The sequence below is a fragment of the Hyla sarda genome, unplaced genomic scaffold (assembly GCF_029499605.1).
Source record: "Hyla sarda isolate aHylSar1 unplaced genomic scaffold, aHylSar1.hap1 scaffold_1462, whole genome shotgun sequence".
NCBI lineage: Eukaryota > Metazoa > Chordata > Amphibia > Anura > Hylidae > Hyla > Hyla sarda.
This window is the reverse complement of record NW_026608093.1, coordinates 1-16,421: the sequence shown is the minus strand read 5'-3', so window position 1 is coordinate 16,421 and position 16,421 is coordinate 1. Positions and strand designations below refer to the sequence as shown.

Genomic DNA, 16,421 nt, shown 5'->3' with positions numbered 1-16,421 from the left:
GTTTTTCTCCTTTTCGCCTCTTTTCTGGGCGTATTATTCTTCTTTTTCTTCTTTTTTTTCGTCTAATGCATACCCCATCAGTGCAGCAATGCTTATTCAATACCGCCAGCAGATGGAGACACTGGGGGATAATTTTCTAAGGATTTATACTGATTTTTCCTGTCTGAATTTGTCGCACAGAAAGTTGCAGGCCAAATATGTGTGACATTTCTGCGACTTTAGCTTCTAGAGCATTTTTACAACATTATACATAGGTGCTGAATACATAAAAAGCGACTGTTCAGCGACAGACAAGTCGCATCGGCTGAAAGTAGGCCAGAATGTCAGTCCATGTTGGAGCAGGTTTAGATACAGTCTAAAGTATAGATCTCAAAGTCTGTGCACAGAATTTAGCAAGGGCCTCGCACCTTCTGATGCATCAGGTAGGTGCACAATAGCATAGCCTAACCCTCTGTACTTTGGTCTATATTGATGCGGGACATAGACAGCCAGCTGATGACCAATCCATTAGTGCAATGGATGGCTGGAAGCATTTGTCTTTGCCTTTGCAATACCACAGAAGCAATGCATGGTCAATGTACAGCAATGACACACCTGTGTGAACAGCCAGGAGACCCCCCCCCCCCCCATGTTATGTTACATAGTTACATAGTTAGTACGGTCGAAAAAAGACATATGTCCATCAAGTTCAACCAGGGAATTAAGGGGTAGGGGTGTGGCGCGATATTGGGGAAGGGATGAGATTTTATATTTCTTCATAAGCATTAATCTTATTTTGTCAATTAGGAACATTCAGCACCCACCCGCTATCAAGGCAGCTGCCTATCATGTCATGCCCTACCTGCACAGGTGTGCTGGCTACTCAAATGATCCAATTAAGGAGGCCATTTAGTCAGCAGCAGCAGAAGTCCTGTGCCTGGACGCTCCAACAGCGGCCAGACACAAGCAGAAGCAGAAGCAGCAGAAGCAGCAGCAGCACCACCTTTTGTTTTTTGGCTGCAGCAGCAGCAAGGCCCACAGGGCTGGCTAGCTGGCTAGCCAGCAAGCAGGTAGCAATGAAAGTAGGAATCTTTCTTTTTAACCCTGTAAGGGGGTGGTGCACTGTACCCGAAGATACTGCCATATCGGGTCAATGCATAGGGCGACGGAAGCAAGCTTCGAAATCGGCCCCCGTTCTCAAAAATCCATTTAATATATGGTCCCCAGATAGGGGACGTATCAGATATTAAACTGATAAGAACAGATACTACACTTGATCTTAGCCAAAAGGCCGAGAAGCGATAACCGTGAAAGGGGCGGGCCCAACAAGGTGCCCTTCATGGGCACTATCACTGCTTGCTGTCAGGGAGGCTGCCAGACAATTTTCCATGCACACTCTGGGCTGGGGGGCAGTCAACCACCAGTACACACAGCAGAACCTAAACCCATACCATTATTGCTAAGCAGCAAGACAGGGGCCCATTGCACTCCCACGGGGCCTTTTTAAATGCAATCCATAACCCGGATTTGCCAGGAACCCTTCTTACTCCTCCTACTTGCATGTGACACTGGGCTTAGGATCTGCATAGGAAACACACACACAAGCACACACCTACCTTTGTTGCCTGCAGATGCCTCCTTGGCTGTCCCCAAACGGTATCAAACCAACACCCACGGGAAGCTGTAAGCATAGAGGACATGCCTGCACCCCATTGGACTTACCTGTGTGGGTTAAACCCGGGTTATTTGACAACCTATGGCGGTGATGGTTCTGCTCAGGCAGAGCAGTGCTGATGCTCCTCATAAAGCTGTCGCTGCTGTGAAGGTTCTAGGTGACATCACAAATCCCTATGGTTACATACACAACAAAGCTGGGTTGTTGTTGTTTACACTCTGCAAGGCCTGTGGAAGTGAGTGACATCATAGCACTGTAGTTCTGAGGGTTCTAGATGGATGCAACAATCTCCTGTTGCTTCTATGAAGGCCATAATAGACGACATCACCAAACAGCTCCATAGTCACATACACAGCAAAGGAGAGATGTTGTTTACACCTAGTGATGTCAGTGGTATTGAGTGACATCACAGCACAGTGCTAAGGCTCCTGGGCCTGGACACAGCAGCGGCTGCAATATCTCAACGGAGAATACGTTTATATATATGTGTGTGTGTGCGCGTATATATATATATATATATATATATATATATATATATATATATATATATATCTCCGCCGAAATCACTTTTAAACCCATTTCCACCTTTTTTTCCCTTCTCTTCCTCTTACTTTTTTTTCACGTTTTTTTACGTTTTTCTCCTTTTCGCCTCTTTTCTGGGCGTATTATTCTTCTTTTTCTTCTTTTTTTTCGTCTAATGCATACCCCATCAGTGCAGCAATGCTTATTCAATACCGCCAGCAGATGGAGACACTGGGGGATAATTTTCTAAGGATTTATACTGATTTTTCCTGTCTGAATTTGTCGCACAGAAAGTTGCAGGCCAAATATGTGTGACATTTCTGCGACTTTAGCTTCTAGAGCATTTTTACAACATTATACATAGGTGCTGAATACATAAAAAGCGACTGTTCAGCGACAGACAAGTCGCATCGGCTGAAAGTAGGCCAGAATGTCAGTCCATGTTGGAGCAGGTTTAGATACAGTCTAAAGTATAGATCTCAAAGTCTGTGCACAGAATTTAGCAAGGGCCTCGCACCTTCTGATGCATCAGGTAGGTGCACAATAGCATAGCCTAACCCTCTGTACTTTGGTCTATATTGATGCGGGACATAGACAGCCAGCTGATGACCAATCCATTAGTGCAATGGATGGCTGGAAGCATTTGTCTTTGCCTTTGCAATACCACAGAAGCAATGCATGGTCAATGTACAGCAATGACACACCTGTGTGAACAGCCAGGAGACCCCCCCCCCCCATGTTATGTTACATAGTTACATAGTTAGTACGGTCGAAAAAAGACATATGTCCATCAAGTTCAACCAGGGAATTAAGGGGTAGGGGTGTGGCGCGATATTGGGGAAGGGATGAGATTTTATATTTCTTCATAAGCATTAATCTTATTTTGTCAATTAGGAACATTCAGCACCCACCCGCTATCAAGGCAGCTGCCTATCATGTCATGCCGTACCTGCACAGGTGTGCTGGCTACTCAAATGATCCAATTAAGGAGGCCATTTAGTCAGCAGCAGCAGAAGTCCTGTGCCTGGACGCTCCAACAGCGGCCAGACACAAGCAGAAGCAGAAGCAGCAGAAGCAGCAGAAGCAGCACCTTTTGTTTTTTGGCTGCAGCAGCAGCAAGGCCCACAGGGCTGGCTAGCTGGCTAGCCAGCAAGCAGGTAGCAATGAAAGTAGGAATCTTTCTTTTTAACCCTGTAAGGGGGTGGTGCACTGTACCCGAAGATACTGCCATATCGGGTCAATGCATAGGGCGACGGAAGCAAGCTTCGAAATCGGCCCCCGTTCTCAAAAATCCATTTAATATATGGTCCCCAGATAGGGGACGTATCAGATATTAAACTGATAAGAACAGATACTACACTTGATCTTAGCCAAAAGGCCGAGAAGCGATAACCGTGAAAGGGGCGGGCCCAACAAGGTGCCCTTCATGGGCACTATCACTGCTTGCTGTCAGGGAGGCTGCCAGACAATTTTCCATGCACACTCTGGGCTGGGGGGCAGTCAACCACCAGTACACACAGCAGAACCTAAACCCATACCATTATTGCTAAGCAGCAAGACAGGGGCCCATTGCACTCCCACGGGGCCTTTTTAAATGCAATCCATAACCCGGATTTGCCAGGAACCCTTCTTACTCCTCCTACTTGCATGTGACACTGGGCTTAGGATCTGCATAGGAAACACACACACAAGCACACACCTACCTTTGTTGCCTGCAGATGCCTCCTTGGCTGTCCCCAAACGGTATCAAACCAACACCCACGGGAAGCTGTAAGCATAGAGGACATGCCTGCACCCCATTGGACTTACCTGTGTGGGTTAAACCCGGGTTATTTGACAACCTATGGCGGTGATGGTTCTGCTCAGGCAGAGCAGTGCTGATGCTCCTCATAAAGCTGTCGCTGCTGTGAAGGTTCTAGGTGACATCACAAATCCCTATGGTTACATACACAACAAAGCTGGGTTGTTGTTGTTTACACTCTGCAAGGCCTGTGGAAGTGAGTGACATCATAGCACTGTAGTTCTGAGGGTTCTAGATGGATGCAACAATCTCCTGTTGCTTCTATGAAGGCCATAATAGACGACATCACCAAACAGCTCCATAGTCACATACACAGCAAAGGAGAGATGTTGTTTACACCTAGTGATGTCAGTGGTATTGAGTGACATCACAGCACAGTGCTAAGGCTCCTGGGCCTGGACACAGCAGCGGCTGCAATATCTCAACGGAGAATACGTTTATATATATGTGTGTGTGTGCGCGTATATATATATATATATATATATATATATATATATATATATATATATTTCTCCGCCGAAATCACTTTTAAACCCATTTCCACCTTTTTTTCCCTTCTCTTCCTCTTACTTTTTTTTCACGTTTTTTTACGTTTTTCTCCTTTTCGCCTCTTTTCTGGGCGTATTATTCTTCTTTTTCTTATTTCTTTTCGTCTAATGCATACCCCATCAGTGCAGCAATGCTTATTCAATACCGCCAGCAGATGGAGACACTGGGGGATAATTTTCTAAGGATTTATACTGATTTTTCCTGTCTGAATTTGTCGCACAGAAAGTTGCAGGCCAAATATGTGTGACATTTCTGCGACTTTAGCTTCTAGAGCATTTTTACAACATTATACATAGGTGCTGAATACATAAAAAGCGACTGTTCAGCGACAGACAAGTCGCATCGGCTGAAAGTAGGCCAGAATGTCAGTCCATGTTGGAGCAGGTTTAGATACAGTCTAAAGTATAGATCTCAAAGTCTGTGCACAGAATTTAGCAAGGGCCTCGCACCTTCTGATGCATCAGGTAGGTGCACAATAGCATAGCCTAACCCTCTGTACTTTGGTCTATATTGATGCGGGACATAGACAGCCAGCTGATGACCAATCCATTAGTGCAATGGATGGCTGGAAGCATTTGTCTTTGCCTTTGCAATACCACAGAAGCAATGCATGGTCAATGTACAGCAATGACACACCTGTGTGAACAGCCAGGAGACCCCCCCCCCCCATGTTATGTTACATAGTTACATAGTTAGTACGGTCGAAAAAAGACATATGTCCATCAAGTTCAACCAGGGAATTAAGGGGTAGGGGTGTGGCGCGATATTGGGGAAGGGATGAGATTTTATATTTCTTCATAAGCATTAATCTTATTTTGTCAATTAGGAACATTCAGCACCCACCCGCTATCAAGGCAGCTGCCTATCATGTCATGCCCTACCTGCACAGGTGTGCTGGCTACTCAAATGATCCAATTAAGGAGGCCATTTAGTCAGCAGCAGCAGAAGTCCTGTGCCTGGACGCTCCAACAGCGGCCAGACACAAGCAGAAGCAGAAGCAGCAGAAGCAGCAGCAGCACCACCTTTTGTTTTTTGGCTGCAGCAGCAGCAAGGCCCACAGGGTTGGCTAGCTGGCTAGCCAGCAAGCAGGTAGCAATGAAAGTAGGAATCTTTCTTTTTAACCCTGTAAGGGGGTGGTGCACTGTACCCGAAGATACTGCCATATCGGGTCAATGCATAGGGCGACGGAAGCAAGCTTCGAAATCGGCCCCCGTTCTCAAAAATCCATTTAATATATGGTCCCCAGATAGGGGACGTATCAGATATTAAACTGATAAGAACAGATACTACACTTGATCTTAGCCAAAAGGCCGAGAAGCGATAACCGTGAAAGGGGCGGGCCCAACAAGGTGCCCTTCATGGGCACTATCACTGCTTGCTGTCAGGGAGGCTGCCAGACAATTTTCCATGCACACTCTGGGCTGGGGGGCAGTCAACCACCAGTACACACAGCAGAACCTAAACCCATACCATTATTGCTAAGCAGCAAGACAGGGGCCCATTGCACTCCCACGGGGCCTTTTTAAATGCAATCCATAACCCGGATTTGCCAGGAACCCTTCTTACTCCTCCTACTTGCATGTGACACTGGGCTTAGGATCTGCATAGGAAACACACACACAAGCACACACCTACCTTTGTTGCCTGCAGATGCCTCCTTGGCTGTCCCCAAACGGTATCAAACCAACACCCACGGGAAGCTGTAAGCATAGAGGACATGCCTGCACCCCATTGGACTTACCTGTGTGGGTTAAACCCGGGTTATTTGACAACCTATGGCGGTGATGGTTCTGCTCAGGCAGAGCAGTGCTGATGCTCCTCATAAAGCTGTCGCTGCTGTGAAGGTTCTAGGTGACATCACAAATCCCTATGGTTACATACACAACAAAGCTGGGTTGTTGTTGTTTACACTCTGCAAGGCCTGTGGAAGTGAGTGAAATCATAGCACTGTAGTTCTGAGGGTTCTAGATGGATGCAACAATCTCCTGTTGCTTCTATGAAGGCCATAATAGACGACATCACCAAACAGCTCCATAGTCACATACACAGCAAAGGAGAGATGTTGTTTACACCTAGTGATGTCAGTGGTATTGAGTGACATCACAGCACAGTGCTAAGGCTCCTGGGCCTGGACACAGCAGCGGCTGCAATATCTCAACGGAGAATACGTTTATATATATGTGTGTGTGTGCGCGTATATATATATATATATATATATATATATATATATATATATATATTTCTCCGCCGAAATCACTTTTAAACCCATTTCCACCTTTTTTTCCCTTCTCTTCCTCTTACTTTTTTTTCACGTTTTTTTACGTTTTTCTCCTTTTCGCCTCTTTTCTGGGCGTATTATTCTTCTTTTTCTTCTTTTTTTTCGTCTAATGCATACCCCATCAGTGCAGCAATGCTTATTCAATACCGCCAGCAGATGGAGACACTGGGGGATAATTTTCTAAGGATTTATACTGATTTTTCCTGTCTGAATTTGTCGCACAGAAAGTAGCAGGCCAAATATGTGTGACATTTCTGCGACTTTAGCTTCTAGAGCATTTTTACAACATTATACATAGGTGCTGAATACATAAAAAGCGACTGTTCAGCGACAGACAAGTCGCATAGGCTGAAAGTAGGCCAGAATGTCAGTCCATGTTGGAGCAGGTTTAGATACAGTCTAAAGTATAGATCTCAAAGTCTGTGCACAGAATTTAGCAAGGGCCTCGCACCTTCTGATGCATCAGGTAGGTGCACAATAGCATAGCCTAACCCTCTGTACTTTGGTCTATATTGATGCGGGACATAGACAGCCAGCTGATGACCAATCCATTAGTGCAATGGATGGCTGGAAGCATTTGTCTTTGCCTTTGCAATACCACAGAAGCAATGCATGGTCAATGTACAGCAATGACACACCTGTGTGAACAGCCAGGAGACCCCCCCCCCCCCCCATGTTATGTTACATAGTTACATAGTTAGTACGGTCGAAAAAAGACATATGTCCATCAAGTTCAACCAGGGAATTAAGGGGTAGGGGTGTGGCGCGATATTGGGGAAGGGATGAGATTTTATATTTCTTCATAAGCATTAATCTTATTTTGTCAATTAGGAACATTCAGCACCCACCCGCTATCAAGGCAGCTGCCTATCATGTCATGCCCTACCTGCACAGGTGTGCTGGCTACTCAAATGATCCAATTAAGGAGGCCATTTAGTCAGCAGCAGCAGAAGTCCTGTGCCTGGACGCTCCAACAGCGGCCAGACACAAGCAGAAGCAGAAGCAGCAGAAGCAGCAGCAGCACCACCTTTTGTTTTTTGGCTGCAGCAGCAGCAAGGCCCACAGGGCTGGCTAGCTGGCTAGCCAGCAAGCAGGTAGCAATGAAAGTAGGAATCTTTCTTTTTAACCCTGTAAGGGGGTGGTGCGCTGTACCCGAAGATACTGCCATATCGGGTCAATGCATAGGGCGACGGAAGCAAGCTTCAAAATCGGCCCCCGTTCTCAAAAATCCATTTAATAAATGGTCCCCAGATAGGGGACGTATCAGATATTAAACTGATAAGAACAGATACTACACTTGATCTTAGCCAAAAGGCCGAGAAGCGATAACCGTGAAAGGGGCGGGCCCAACAAGGTGCCCTTCATGGGCACTATCACTGCTTGCTGTCAGGGAGGCTGCCAGACAATTTTCCATGCACACTCTGGGCTGGGGGGCAGTCAACCACTAGTACACACAGCAGAACCTAAACCCATACCATTATTGCTAAGCAGCAAGACAGGGGCCCATTGCACTCCCACGGGGCCTTTTTAAATGCAATCCATAACCCGGATTTGCCAGGAACCCTTCTTACTCCTCCTACTTGCATGTGACACTGGGCTTAGGATCTGCATAGGAAACACACACACAAGCACACACCTACCTTTGTTGCCTGCAGATGCCTCCTTGGCTGTCCCCAAACGGTATCAAACCAACACCCACGGGAAGCTGTAAGCATAGAGGACATGCCTGCACCCCATTGGACTTACCTGTGTGGGTTAAACCCGGGTTATTTGACAACCTATGGCGGTGATGGTTCTGCTCAGGCAGAGCAGTGCTGATGCTCCTCATAAAGCTGTCGCTGCTGTGAAGGTTCTAGGTGACATCACAAATCCCTATGGTTACATACACAACAAAGCTGGGTTGTTGTTGTTTACACTCTGCAAGGCCTGTGGAAGTGAGTGACATCATAGCACTGTAGTTCTGAGGGTTCTAGATGGATGCAACAATCTCCTGTTGCTTCTATGAAGGCCATAATAGACGACATCACCAAACAGCTCCATAGTCACATACACAGCAAAGGAGAGATGTTGTTTACACCTAGTGATGTCAGTGGTATTGAGTGACATCACAGCACAGTGCTAAGGCTCCTGGGCCTGGACACAGCAGCGGCTGCAATATCTCAACGGAGAATACGTTTATATATATGTGTGTGTGTACGCGTATATATATATATATATATATATATATATATATATATATATATATTTCTCCGCCGAAATCACTTTTAAACCCATTTCCACCTTTTTTTCCCTTCTCTTCCTCTTACTTTTTTTTCACGTTTTTTTACGTTTTTCTCCTTTTCGCCTCTTTTCTGGGCGTATTATTCTTCTTTTTCTTCTTTTTTTTCGTCTAATGCATACCCCATCAGTGCAGCAATGCTTATTCAATACCGCCAGCAGATGGAGACACTGGGGGATAATTTTCTAAGGATTTATACTGATTTTTCCTGTCTGAATTTGTCGCACAGAAAGTTGCAGGCCAAATATGTGTGACATTTCTGCGACTTTAGCTTCTAGAGCATTTTTACAACATTATACATAGGTGCTGAATACATAAAAAGCGACTGTTCAGCGACAGACAAGTCGCATCGGCTGAAAGTAGGCCAGAATGTCAGTCCATGTTGGAGCAGGTTTAGATACAGTCTAAAGTATAGATCTCAAAGTCTGTGCACAGAATTTAGCAAGGGCCTCGCACCTTCTGATGCATCAGGTAGGTGCACAATAGCATAGCCTAACCCTCTGTACTTTGGTCTATATTGATGCGGGACATAGACAGCCAGCTGATGACCAATCCATTAGTGCAATGGATGGCTGGAAGCATTTGTCTTTGCCTTTGCAATACCACAGAAGCAATGCATGGTCAATGTACAGCAATGACACACCTGTGTGAACAGCCAGGAGACCCCCCCCCCCCCCATGTTATGTTACATAGTTACATAGTTAGTACGGTCGAAAAAAGACATATGTCCATCAAGTTCAACCAGGGAATTAAGGGGTAGGGGTGTGGCGCGATATTGGGGAAGGGATGAGATTTTATATTTCTTCATAAGCATTAATCTTATTTTGTCAATTAGGAACATTCAGCACCCACCCGCTATCAAGGCAGCTGCCTATCATGTCATGCCCTACCTGCACAGGTGTGCTGGCTACTCAAATGATCCAATTAAGGAGGCCATTTAGTCAGCAGCAGCAGAAGTCCTGTGCCTGGACGCTCCAACAGCGGCCAGACACAAGCAGAAGCAGAAGCAGCAGCAGCAGCAGCAGCACCACCTTTTGTTTTTTGGCTGCAGCAGCAGCAAGGCCCACAGGGCTGGCTAGCTGGCTAGCCAGCAAGCAGGTAGCAATGAAAGTAGGAATCTTTCTTTTTAACCCTGTAAGGGGGTGGTGCACTGTACCCGAAGATACTGCCATATCGGGTCAATGCATAGGGCGACGGAAGCAAGCTTCGAAATCGGCCCCCGTTCTCAAAAATCCATTTAATATATGGTCCCCAGATAGGGGACGTATCAGATATTAAACTGATAAGAACAGATACTACACTTGATCTTAGCCAAAAGGCCGAGAAGCGATAACCGTGAAAGGGGCGGGCCCAACAAGGTGCCCTTCATGGGCACTATCACTGCTTGCTGTCAGGGAGGCTGCCAGACAATTTTCCATGCACACTCTGGGCTGGGGGGCAGTCAACCACCAGTACACACAGCAGAACCTAAACCCATACCATTATTGCTAAGCAGCAAGACAGGGGCCCATTGCACTCCCACGGGGCCTTTTTAAATGCAATCCATAACCCGGATTTGCCAGGAACCCTTCTTACTCCTCCTACTTGCATGTGACACTGGGCTTAGGATCTGCATAGGAAACACACACACAAGCACACACCTACCTTTGTTGCCTGCAGATGCCTCCTTGGCTGTCCCCAAACGGTATCAAACCAACACCCACGGGAAGCTGTAAGCATAGAGGACATGCCTGCACCCCATTGGACTTACCTGTGTGGGTTAAACCCGGGTTATTTGACAACCTATGGCGGTGATGGTTCTGCTCAGGCAGAGCAGTGCTGATGCTCCTCATAAAGCTGTCGCTGCTGTGAAGGTTCTAGGTGACATCACAAATCCCTATGGTTACATACACAACAAAGCTGGGTTGTTGTTGTTTACAGTCTGCAAGGCCTGTGGAAGTGAGTGACATCATAGCACTGTAGTTCTGAGGGTTCTAGATGGATGCAACAATCTCCTGTTGCTTCTATGAAGGCCATAATAGACGACATCACCAAACAGCTCCATAGTCACATACACAGCAAAGGAGAGATGTTGTTTACACCTAGTGATGTCAGTGGTATTGAGTGACATCACAGCACAGTGCTAAGGCTCCTGGGCCTGGACACAGCAGCGGCTGCAATATCTCAACGGAGAATACGTTTATATATATGTGTGTGTGTGCGCGTATATATATATATATATATATATATATATATATATATATATATATTTCTCCGCCGAAATCACTTTTAAACCCATTTCCACCTTTTTTTCCCTTCTCTTCCTCTTACTTTTTTTTCACGTTTTTTTACGTTTTTCTCCTTTTCGCCTCTTTTCTGGGCGTATTATTCTTCTTTTTCTTCTTTTTTTTCGTCTAATGCATACCCCATCAGTGCAGCAATGCTTATTCAATACCGCCAGCAGATGGAGACACTGGGGGATAATTTTCTAAGGATTTATACTGATTTTTCCTGTCTGAATTTGTCGCACAGAAAGTTGCATTCCAAATATGTGTGACATTTCTGCGACTTTAGCTTCTAGAGCATTTTTACAACATTATACATAGGTGCTGAATACATAAAAAGCGACTGTTCAGCGACAGACAAGTCGCATCGGCTGAAAGTAGGCCAGAATGTCAGTCCATGTTGGAGCAGGTTTAGATACAGTCTAAAGTATAGATCTCAAAGTCTGTGCACAGAATTTAGCAAGGGCCTCGCACCTTCTGATGCATCAGGTAGGTGCACAATAGCATAGCCTAACCCTCTGTACTTTGGTCTATATTGATGCGGGACATAGACAGCCAGCTGATGACCAATCCATTAGTGCAATGGATGGCTGGAAGCATTTGTCTTTGCCTTTGCAATACCACAGAAGCAATGCATGGTCAATGTACAGCAATGACACACCTGTGTGAACAGCCAGGAGACCCCCCCCCCCCATGTTATGTTACATAGTTACATAGTTAGTACGGTCGAAAAAAGACATATGTCCATCAAGTTCAACCAGGGAATTAAGGGGTAGGGGTGTGGCGCGATATTGGGGAAGGGATGAGATTTTATATTTCTTCATAAGCATTAATCTTATTTTGTCAATTAGGAACATTCAGCACCCACCCGCTATCAAGGCAGCTGCCTATCATGTCATGCCCTACCTGCACAGGTGTGCTGGCTACTCAAATGATCCAATTAAGGAGGCCATTTAGTCAGCAGCAGCAGAAGTCCTGTGCCTGGACGCTCCAACAGCGGCCAGACACAAGCAGAAGCAGAAGCAGCAGAAGCAGCAGCAGCACCACCTTTTGTTTTTTGGCTGCAGCAGCAGCAAGGCCCACAGGGCTGGCTAGCTGGCTAGCCAGCAAGCAGGTAGCAATGAAAGTAGGAATCTTTCTTTTTAACCCTGTAAGGGGGTGGTGCACTGTACCCGAAGATACTGCCATATCGGGTCAATGCATAGGGCGACGGAAGCAAGCTTCGAAATCGGCCCCCGTTCTCAAAAATCCATTTAATATATGGTCCCCAGATAGGGGACGTATCAGATATTAAACTGATAAGAACAGATACTACACTTGATCTTAGCCAAAAGGCCGAGAAGCGATAACCGTGAAAGGGGCGGGCCCAACAAGGTGCCCTTCATGGGCACTATCACTGCTTGCTGTCAGGGAGGCTGCCAGACAATTTTCCATGCACACTCTGGGCTGGGGGGCAGTCAACCACCAGTACACACAGCAGAACCTAAACCCATACCATTATTGCTAAGCAGCAAGACAGGGGCCCATTGCACTCCCACGGGGCCTTTTTAAATGCAATCCATAACCCGGATTTGCCAGGAACCCTTCTTACTCCTCCTACTTGCATGTGACACTGGGCTTAGGATCTGCATAGGAAACACACACACAAGCACACACCTACCTTTGTTGCCTGCAGATGCCTCCTTGGCTGTCCCCAAACGGTATCAAACCAACACCCACGGGAAGCTGTAAGCATAGAGGACATGCCTGCACCCCATTGGACTTACCTGTGTGGGTTAAACCCGGGTTATTTGACAACCTATGGCGGTGATGGTTCTGCTCAGGCAGAGCAGTGCTGATGCTCCTCATAAAGCTGTCGCTGCTGTGAAGGTTCTAGGTGACATCACAAATCCCTATGGTTACATACACAACAAAGCTGGGTTGTTGTTGTTTACACTCTGCAAGGCCTGTGGAAGTGAGTGACATCATAGCACTGTAGTTCTGAGGGTTCTAGATGGATGCAACAATCTCCTGTTGCTTCTATGAAGGCCATAATAGACGACATCACCAAACAGCTCCATAGTCACATACACAGCAAAGGAGAGATGTTGTTTACACCTAGTGATGTCAGTGGTATTGAGTGACATCACAGCACAGTGCTAAGGCTCCTGGGCCTGGACACAGCAGCGGCTGCAATATCTCAACGGAGAATACGTTTATATATATGTGTGTGTGTGCGCGTATATATATATATATATATATATATATATATATATATATATATATTTCTCCGCCGAAATCACTTTTAAACCCATTTCCACCTTTTTTTCCCTTCTCTTCCTCTTACTTTTTTTTCACGTTTTTTTACGTTTTTCTCCTTTTCGCCTCTTTTCTGGGCGTATTATTCTTCTTTTTCTTCTTTTTTTTCGTCTAATGCATACCCCATCAGTGCAGCAATGCTTATTCAATACCGCCAGCAGATGGAGACACTGGGGGATAATTTTCTAAGGATTTATACTGATTTTTCCTGTCTGAATTTGTCGCACAGAAAGTTGCAGGCCAAATATGTGTGACATTTCTGCGACTTTAGCTTCTAGAGCATTTTTACAACATTATACATAGGTGCTGAATACATAAAAAGCGACTGTTCAGCGACAGACAAGTCGCATCGGCTGAAAGTAGGCCAGAATGTCAGTCCATGTTGGAGCAGGTTTAGATACAGTCTAAAGTATAGATCTCAAAGTCTGTGCACAGAATTTAGCAAGGGCCTCGCACCTTCTGATGCATCAGGTAGGTGCACAATAGCATAGCCTAACCCTCTGTACTTTGGTCTATATTGATGCGGGACATAGACAGCCAGCTGATGACCAATCCATTAGTGCAATGGATGGCTGGAAGCATTTGTCTTTGCCTTTGCAATACCACAGAAGCAATGCATGGTCAATGTACAGCAATGACACACCTGTGTGAACAGCCAGGAGACCCCCCCCCCCCCCCATGTTATGTTACATAGTTACATAGTTAGTACGGTCGAAAAAAGACATATGTCCATCAAGTTCAACCAGGGAATTAAGGGGTAGGGGTGTGGCGCGATATTGGGGAAGGGATGAGATTTTATATTTCTTCATAAGCATTAATCTTATTTTGTCAATTAGGAACATTCAGCACCCACCCGCTATCAAGGCAGCTGCCTATCATGTCATGCCCTACCTGCACAGGTGTGCTGGCTACTCAAATGATCCAATTAAGGAGGCCATTTAGTCAGCAGCAGCAGAAGTCCTGTGCCTGGACGCTCCAACAGCGGCCAGACACAAGCAGAAGCAGAAGCAGCAGCAGCAGCAGCAGCACCACCACCTTTTGTTTTTTGGCTGCAGCAGCAGCAAGGCCCACAGGGCTGGCTAGCTGGCTAGCCAGCAAGCAGGTAGCAATGAAAGTAGGAATCTTTCTTTTTAACCCTGTAAGGGGGTGGTGCACTGTACCCGAAGATACTGCCATATCGGGTCAATGCATAGGGCGACGGAAGCAAGCTTCGAAATCGGCCCCCGTTCTCAAAAATCCATTTAATATATGGTCCCCAGATAGGGGACGTATCAGATATTAAACTGATAAGAACAGATACTACACTTGATCTTAGCCAAAAGGCCGAGAAGCGATAACCGTGAAAGGGGCGGGCCCAACAAGGTGCCCTTCATGGGCACTATCACTGCTTGCTGTCAGGGAGGCTGCCAGACAATTTTCCATGCACACTCTGGGCTGGGGGGCAGTCAACCACCAGTACACACAGCAGAACCTAAACCCATACCATTATTGCTAAGCAGCAAGACAGGGGCCCATTGCACTCCCACGGGGCCTTTTTAAATGCAATCCATAACCCGGATTTGCCAGGAACCCTTCTTACTCCTCCTACTTGCATGTGACACTGGGCTTAGGATCTGCATAGGAAACACACACACAAGCACACACCTACCTTTGTTGCCTGCAGATGCCTCCTTGGCTGTCCCCAAACGGTATCAAACCAACACCCACGGGAAGCTGTAAGCATAGAGGACATGCCTGCACCCCATTGGACTTACCTGTGTGGGTTAAACCCGGGTTATTTGACAACCTATGGCGGTGATGGTTCTGCTCAGGCAGAGCAGTGCTGATGCTCCTCATAAAGCTGTCGCTGCTGTGAAGGTTCTAGGTGACATCACAAATCCCTATGGTTACATACACAACAAAGCTGGGTTGTTGTTGTTTACACTCTGCAAGGCCTGTGGAAGTGAGTGACATCATAGCACTGTAGTTCTGAGGGTTCTAGATGGATGCAACAATCTCCTGTTGCTTCTATGAAGGCCATAATAGACGACATCACCAAACAGCTCCATAGTCACATACACAGCAAAGGAGAGATGTTGTTTACACCTAGTGATGTCAGTGGTATTGAGTGACATCACAGCACAGTGCTAAGGCTCCTGGGCCTGGACACAGCAGCGGCTGCAATATCTCAACGGAGAATATGTTTATATATATGTGTGTGTGTGCGCGTATATATATATATATATATATATATATATATATATATATATATATATATTTCTCCGCCGAAATCACTTTTAAACCCATTTCCACCTTTTTTTCCCTTCTCTTCCTCTTACTTTTTTTTCACGTTTTTTTACGTTTTTCTCCTTTTCGCCTCTTTTCTGGGCGTATTATTCTTCTTTTTCTTCTTTTTTTTCGTCTAATGCATACCCCATCAGTGCAGCAATGCTTATTCAATACCGCCAGCAGATGGAGACACTGGGGGATAATTTTCTAAGGATTTATACTGATTTTTCCTGTCTGAATTTGTCGCACAGAAAGTTGCATTCCAAATATGTGTGACATTTTTGCGACTTTAGCTTCTAGAGCATTTTTACAACATTATACATAGGTGCTGAATACATAAAAAGCGACTGTTCAGCGACAGACAAGTCGCATCGGCTGAAAGTAGGCCAGAATGTCAGTCCATGTTGGAGCAGGTTTAGATACAGTCTAAAGTATAGATCTCAAAGTCTGTGCACAGAATTTAGCAAGGGCCTCGCACCTTCTGATGCATCAGGTAGGTGCACAATAGC

At 45.8% G+C, this 16,421-nt stretch overlaps 7 non-coding genes across 7 annotated transcripts; all 7 read right to left on the bottom strand.

Moving 5' to 3' along the window:
- Positions 1-1,091: 1,091 nt before the first annotated feature.
- On the bottom strand, positions 1,092-1,282 carry LOC130308119 (U2 spliceosomal RNA). The gene has a single exon (XR_008857167.1). It is a non-coding gene; the product is annotated as a U2 spliceosomal RNA (small nuclear RNA).
- A 2,093-nt stretch (positions 1,283-3,375) lies between these two features.
- LOC130308153 (U2 spliceosomal RNA) lies at positions 3,376-3,566 on the bottom strand. Its single transcript, XR_008857198.1, has one exon. It is a non-coding gene; the product is annotated as a U2 spliceosomal RNA (small nuclear RNA).
- A 2,091-nt stretch (positions 3,567-5,657) lies between these two features.
- LOC130308152 (U2 spliceosomal RNA) lies at positions 5,658-5,848 on the bottom strand. Its single transcript, XR_008857197.1, has one exon. It is a non-coding gene; the product is annotated as a U2 spliceosomal RNA (small nuclear RNA).
- A 2,092-nt stretch (positions 5,849-7,940) lies between these two features.
- LOC130308142 (U2 spliceosomal RNA) lies at positions 7,941-8,131 on the bottom strand. Its single transcript, XR_008857189.1, has one exon. It is a non-coding gene; the product is annotated as a U2 spliceosomal RNA (small nuclear RNA).
- A 2,091-nt stretch (positions 8,132-10,222) lies between these two features.
- Positions 10,223-10,413, bottom strand: LOC130308141 (U2 spliceosomal RNA). Its single transcript, XR_008857188.1, has one exon. It is a non-coding gene; the product is annotated as a U2 spliceosomal RNA (small nuclear RNA).
- Positions 10,414-12,502: 2,089 nt separating this feature from the next.
- Positions 12,503-12,693, bottom strand: LOC130308130 (U2 spliceosomal RNA). Its single transcript, XR_008857177.1, has one exon. It is a non-coding gene; the product is annotated as a U2 spliceosomal RNA (small nuclear RNA).
- Positions 12,694-14,788: 2,095 nt separating this feature from the next.
- On the bottom strand, positions 14,789-14,979 carry LOC130308118 (U2 spliceosomal RNA). The gene has a single exon (XR_008857166.1). It is a non-coding gene; the product is annotated as a U2 spliceosomal RNA (small nuclear RNA).
- Between the last annotated feature and the right edge of the window lie 1,442 nt (positions 14,980-16,421).